This window comes from Hemicordylus capensis, chromosome 2, assembly GCF_027244095.1.
Source record: "Hemicordylus capensis ecotype Gifberg chromosome 2, rHemCap1.1.pri, whole genome shotgun sequence".
Taxonomy (NCBI): domain Eukaryota; kingdom Metazoa; phylum Chordata; class Lepidosauria; order Squamata; family Cordylidae; genus Hemicordylus; species Hemicordylus capensis.
In genome coordinates, this window is record NC_069658.1 from 64,077,659 (window position 1) to 64,084,211 (window position 6,553).

Genomic DNA, 6,553 nt, shown 5'->3' on the forward strand with positions numbered 1-6,553 from the left:
TTGTGAGTTGGTTATCAAAAACTGATTGTAAACTGCCCTGAGCTATTTTGGAAGGGTGGTATACAAATCAAATAAATAAAAGGCCCCATTGGATCCAGAGCAAGTTTTTCCCAGGGACCACTGGGATACTCTACTGGAGTCAAGGGGTTGGTAAAGGTCTTCTGCAATTTGTCATATACAGTGCAATCCACATAGTGCCTGATTGCAGTTTCAATGTGTTTGTCCATACCTGGCCACCAAAAACTTTATCTGATTCACCTTTTAGACAAGCTCATGCCCAGGTGACCTTTGTGGGCATTTTTGACCTTTTTTGCTTGTAAGGAGGTTGGTACCACTCAACAATCAGTCCTCAGCACCAGCTCATTTTGAAAGGACGTCTCACTTGCTACATGCATGTATAGTTGAAGATATTCAGGTACCCTGTTTTTGCATGGCCATCCATTAATATGTAAGGTTTAAGTTCAGTAAGCACTTGATCAGCACTGAGGGCTGCTTTCCACTTGGAAGACGTGATCACTCCATGAGTGGATGCAGCTATTTGTGCAGTTACTACTCCTTCGTCCTCTACTTCTGGGATCTCCTCTTGGCCTGGAAGTGGAAGTTGAGATAAACAATCTGCAGTTGTATTCCAAATACCTAGCAGATAGTCCATCTGGAAATCAAAGTCCATAGGTCTGGTGATCCATTTGGCTATTCTTGGGGTGTCTCGACTCTATCCCCGAGTAGTAAATAAAGCAGACAGGGGTTTATGGTCTGACTGTAAAGTGAATTTTCTGCCCCACAAGTAAATCCTGAAGTCCTTCACCAGCCAGAAACATGTTAGAACTTCTTTTTCAATGACATAATATATCTTCTCTGAAGCAGTAAGCAGTCTGGAAGCCAAGGCAACTGTAACTTGAACTTCCCTGTCCCTATTTTGCTAGGTCGAGACAGCACCCAAACCATATTCAGGAGCATCAGTGCTTAAAATAGTGGTGTCAAAAGAAGTGAGAGCAGGGCTTTCAGCAATGGTCGATTTGATAGTCTGAAAACTAACCTTGCAGGATGCATCCCAGTTAAATGTACCGCCTCTGAAGGTACCTCTACTAGTCCCTCTACAAAAGGACAGCTTGGGCCAAGGTCACGAATCTAAGGGAAAGGACACAAGGGCTCTCATTTTGGTGTCTCTCAGCTATGTGGAGAACAGCAACTGGACCGGAGGAGTCAGAGGGATGAAGAACTGGAAGATTGTAGGGCAAAAACACTGATGGGAAAAGCACTCTCCATACTCACCTGGAGTTTTAGCAGCTGCATAGAGCCTACCAGATTAGCCCTGCCCCTGGAGTCTTTGGAGGAGGTGGTATATACAGTAAGAAAATTTTGACAAATGATTAAAATAAATAAACATAACTCCTGGTACGGTTTGTGACCAGTGACCAAAATACAAGATGGGGTGGAGTTTATATAGAATATTGTCTCTGATTTAATAAGAGTGAGTTTTAATTCCTTGTCATTATTAAGGTGTTGCTTTTCACAATATGTGTCTGGGGGAGTATGTTACTTTGGAGGAAGCCCTTCCAATTGAGGTGATCCTTGGCAGAGGGTGATATGGCGGTGAGAGTAGGACATGCCAGGTGAGGTCCACTCTCCAGTTCTTCTCCCATTAAAGGAGTAGGGGTGTGCACAAAACCGGCTGGCCCAGTTTGGTTTGGGCCCCCGCCCCATCAATGAAGGTGGAAAATCAGATTTAGGGTTGCGAGCCATTTTGATTAAAAACAACAATCCTTTTTTTTAGTACTCACCCCCTCTGGGCACCTCTCCGAGGCCGCAGGGGGGTCCGCAGAAGTTTTCCTTCCCCATGCCGGCCTTTCCCCCTCATGGTGGCCATTTTGGAGGCTGCCGGACATGTGCAATAGGCATCTACATGGCCTGGGTCATGACCCAGCCACTCAGGGGCATATTGCACATGTGTGGCAGCCTCCAAAATGTTTGTTGCGATAAGGGAAAGGCCAGGAATGGGCAAAAGAAAGCCCACACCAGGAGGTTTTTGGCATAAGGAAGGTGTGTGTGTGTGTGTGTGTGTGTGTACCTCCATGTATCCCCCCACCCCGCGACCTTGGAGAAGCCCCCTGGAGAGGATAAGTACCATTTTTAAAACAAAACAAAACAAAACTCAAAATGGCTTGCGAACCCCCCTGTATGGCCGGGGGTGTGTGTTGATCTGGGGTTGAGCCAAACTGGGGGTGGTTCGGCTTGACCCCAAAACTTCAAACTGAATGGGTTCTATGTTTAACTCGTTTGATGTCAAACCAGTTTGCACATCACTATGTAGGAGACCCCAGTAACTCTCCCAGCAGTTCACCTGGCCTGAAGCTGGTGCTATTGAATGCCAGGTCCATAAATTCAAAGACCACAGCCATCCAGGAGGTTATCCTGGATGAGGGTGCTGCGGACATGACATGCATTAGAGAGACCTGGTTGGATGACGGGGGAAATGTAAATTTCTCCCAATTGTGCCCACTGGGTTTCCGGGTGCAGCATCAGCCAAGGCAGGGTGGGTGGGGAGGTGGGGCTGCCCTGGCTCATCAGGAGAACATTCCCATCACCAGATGCACTATCTGCCATTCTGACCAGTTCGAGTTCCTGCATGTAGTGATGGGATCGCAAGACAAAGTTGAGATTTTTAATTTTTAATAGACAAAGTTGTATGTTTTAATTTTTGTAAACCGCCTTGGGGTTTTCTTTTAACGAAAGGCGGTATAGAAATGTAAAAATAAAATAAAATAAAATAAATAAATAAATAAATTCTGTTGGTATACTGCCCAGCTGTCTAACAGTTTCCCTGTCTGAGCTGCTTAAGGTGGTCTCAGATATGCCTGACTAAGCTGCTTAAGGCGGGCACTCTATGTGGGGCTGCCTTTGTACTTAGTCCGGAAACTACCATTGGTACAGAATACAGCAGCCGGATTGGTCTCTGGGACAACATGAAGGGACCATATAACACCAGTTTTGAAAGAAAAGCACTGGTTGCTGATATGTTTCCAGGTGAAATGCAAAGTGCTGGTTATTACTTATAAAGCCCTTAACGGCTTAGGTCCAGGCTATTTAAGAGAGGGCCTCCTTTGTCATGAACCCTCCTGCCTTTTACAATCTTCTGGAGAGGTCCGGTAACGGTTGCCACCAGCTCGTCTGGTGGCAACTCAGGAATGAGCTTTCTCTGTGGCTGCCCCAGGACTTTGGAATATGCTCCCTGCTGAAATAAGAGCATCTCCTTCTCTGTTTGTTTTCAGGAAGACCCTCAAGACTTTCATGTTCTCACAAGCTTTTAGTTAGAATTTTAATAATTTTAATAATTTGTTTTATATTGTTTTTATTGTGTCTTATTTATTTTAACCTGTGATTTTAATGTTGGGATTTGTACACCGCCTAGAGACTTACATATCAGGCAGTATAAAAATTAGATAGATAGATAGATAGATAGATAGATAGATAGATAGATAGATAGATAGATATGGCATTGAGGACCCTGAGGCTGTGGCTGTTAGTCTCTGGAGATGTTATCGTCCATGCTGAGGTCATCTTCTCTGGAATAGCTTGGGACTTCATGTCCTACATAATGCCATGGGCTTGTCTCAACTGATTTCTAGTCTCACATATGTGGCAGGCCATACGCTCAACTTGGTCTTTGGGTCAATGGTGGACAGTGGTGCTCCGTGGATAGTCCAGGAGGCCTTAATACCATTATCATGGATGGTTTACTCTCTGGTGAAGATTGGACTGGGATTGGACCCAATACACCTCTGCAAGGGATGGGGGACCAGTTAGGTTGGTCTGCCCTTGGAGGCTTATGGATCCTAATGGATTCCTGTAGGCTCTGGGGGATTTTCCTGCTGAGAGAGTGGACGATCCTGTTGACGCCCTGTTCTCCCTCTGATATGAGGAGATGAGTTGGGCAATTGACACGGTTGTGCCTAGTCATCCTCTCCCAACTTGCAGAGTCCAAGCGACTCCCTGGTAAACAGGTGAGTTGCAGACAATGAGGCAGTCTGGTAGATGGCTTGAGCATTGTTGGCAGACAACTCAGAATGAATGTTGCCAAACACAGGCTAGAGCCCATATTAGGGCCTATTCTATGGCGGTGATGGTGATGAAGAAATCCTACTTTTCCTCTGCCATTGTGTCTGCTCAATATTGTCCAGCAGAGCTTTTCAAGTGGTTTGGGGCCTCCTATATGAGAGCCCCAACGATAATCTAATGGGACCCTCAGCAGCCCACTATGATCAATTTGTGTCACACTTTGCAGATAAAATAGCTCATATCAGTTCTGACTTGGAGGTTAAGGGTTTTGTGGCACCAGAACTGGATGTTGCCATTGCATTGTCTGGTCTTGTTATATTGGATGGATGGATGAGCCCCTGGTGACGCAGTGGTAAAACTGCCGCCCTGTAACCAGAAGGTTACAAGTTCAATCCTGACCAGGGGCTCAAGGTTGACTCAGCCTTCCATCCTTCCGAGGTCGGTAAAATGAGTACCCAGAATGTTGGGGGCAATATGCGAAATCATTGTAAACTGCTTAGAGAGCTCCGGCTATAGAGCGGTATATAAATCTAAGTGCTATTACTATTTCAGACTATGTTGCCTGAGGAGGTGGACAGACTGCTTGCAAGGCTGAGCTCTACTATGTGCACGCTAGACCCTTGCCCTTCATGGTTGGTGAAGGCTGTTAGGGAGGGACTGGGTCTATGGGTGGTGGGAGTGATGAATGCCTCTCTGGTGGTGCCCCCTCAGCTGAAGGGCACAGTCATTCGGCCTCTCCTAAAAAAGCCCTCATTGAACCCAGATGATTTAAATAACTTTTAACCAGTTTCTAACCTCCCCTTCTTGGGCAAGGTGTTGGAGAGTGTGGTGGCATCTCAGGTCCAGGCAGTCCTGGATGAATCTGATTACTTAGATCCTTTCCAGTCTGGCTTCCATGGTCGCCCTGGTGGATGACTTATGCCGGAAGATAGACAGAGGGAATGTGACACGAATCTCCTGGACCTCTCAGCAGCTTTCCATACCATCGACCACAGTATCCTTCTGGGTTGTCTCTCTGTGATGGGACTTGAGAGCACAGTTATAAGGTGACTCCATTCCTACCTGGAGAGTTGTACTCAGAAGGTGGTGCTGGGGAATGCCTGCTCCACCCTTTAGCCTATTGGATGCCACAGGGATTTTGTCCCCTATGCTGTTTAACATCTACTTGAAATCTCTGGAAGAGGTCATCCGTCGGTGTGGGCTGCGGTGCCATCAATATGCTGATGACACCCAGGTCTACTTAGCTTTTAAGTCAGCAGACAGTGGATGCTCTGAGGTAGGCAGCATGATAGTTTGCTAAGCCTTAGCTGGGTAGCATGAGCACACCCTACCAGATTCAGGCCTCTGCTTCTGAATGAAGTTGGAGGCCCTGCTAAGCAGGGCCACCCTGGTTTGCATTTGAATGGGAGACTACACATGAGCACTGTAAGAAATACCCCTTAAGGCAGGCCTGCTCAACTTTGCCCCCCCCAGCAGTTTTTGGACTACAACTCCCATAATCCCCACCCACAGTGGCCAATAGCCAAGGATTATGGGAATTACAGGCCAACATCTGCAGGAGGGCCAAAGTTGAGCAACCCTGCCTTAGGGGATGGGGGTCACTCTGGGAAGATCATCTGCATGCTTGCATGTAGAAGGTTCCAAGTTCCCTCCCTGGCATCTCCAAGATAGGGCTGAGAGAGACTCCTGTCTGCAACCTTGGAGAAGCTGCTGCCATTCTGTGTAGACAATACTAAGCTAGATGGTCCAATGGTCTGAGTCGGTATAAGGCATCTTCCTATGAAAAACGGTACTACTCAGCTGAGGCTTAGCAGATGATCACACTCCCTCACTCCTATCTTGATTTTTTACTTGCATGTGACTGAAAATTGGGAATGCACACAGGTCCCCAACGTGGGTAGGACACTTGTCCTACCCACATAATGGTTGTGTGAACAAACCTCCACCATTATCTGTTGTTTGGAACCTCTATTTTAATTCCCCTTCTGGCTAATTATGGAAAAGCAGTGCCTCAGTGACACTAATATAGAAGCAGGCAAAGGTAAAGTGTGCCGTGGAGTCAATGTCAACTCTTGGTGACCACAGAGCCCTGTGGTTTTCTTTGTTAGAATACAGGAGGGGTTTACCATTGCCATCTCCCATGCAGTATGAGATGATGAGTATGAGTATGATGAATATGAGTATGAGTATCTTCCTATATCGCTGCTGCCTGATATAGGTGTTTCCCATAGTCTGGGAAACATACCAGTGGGGATTTGAAATCGGCAACCTCTGGCTTGCTAATCAAGTCATTTCCCCACTGCGCCATGACTTTTAGTATAGAAGCAACCATGGTTAATCTAAAACAGAGGTTCCCAACCTGTGGTCCTCTAGATGTTGCTGAACTACAACTTCCATCATCCCCAGCCACTAAAATCTTTAGTTGGGAATGATGGGAGTTATAGTTGAGCAACATCTGGAGGACCACAGGTTGGTAACCTCTGATCTATATATGCTG

The 6,553-nt window shown here is 46.4% G+C and overlaps 1 long non-coding RNA gene across 1 annotated transcript; it reads left to right on the forward strand.

Annotated features, from left to right (window-relative positions):
• The first annotated feature begins 963 nt into the window (after window positions 1-963).
• Window positions 964-3,337, forward strand: LOC128344069 (uncharacterized). The gene is made up of 2 exons (XR_008315658.1): window positions 964-1,348; window positions 3,270-3,337. It is a non-coding gene; the product is annotated as an uncharacterized LOC128344069 (long non-coding RNA).
• Window positions 3,338-6,553: the final 3,216 nt, after the last annotated feature.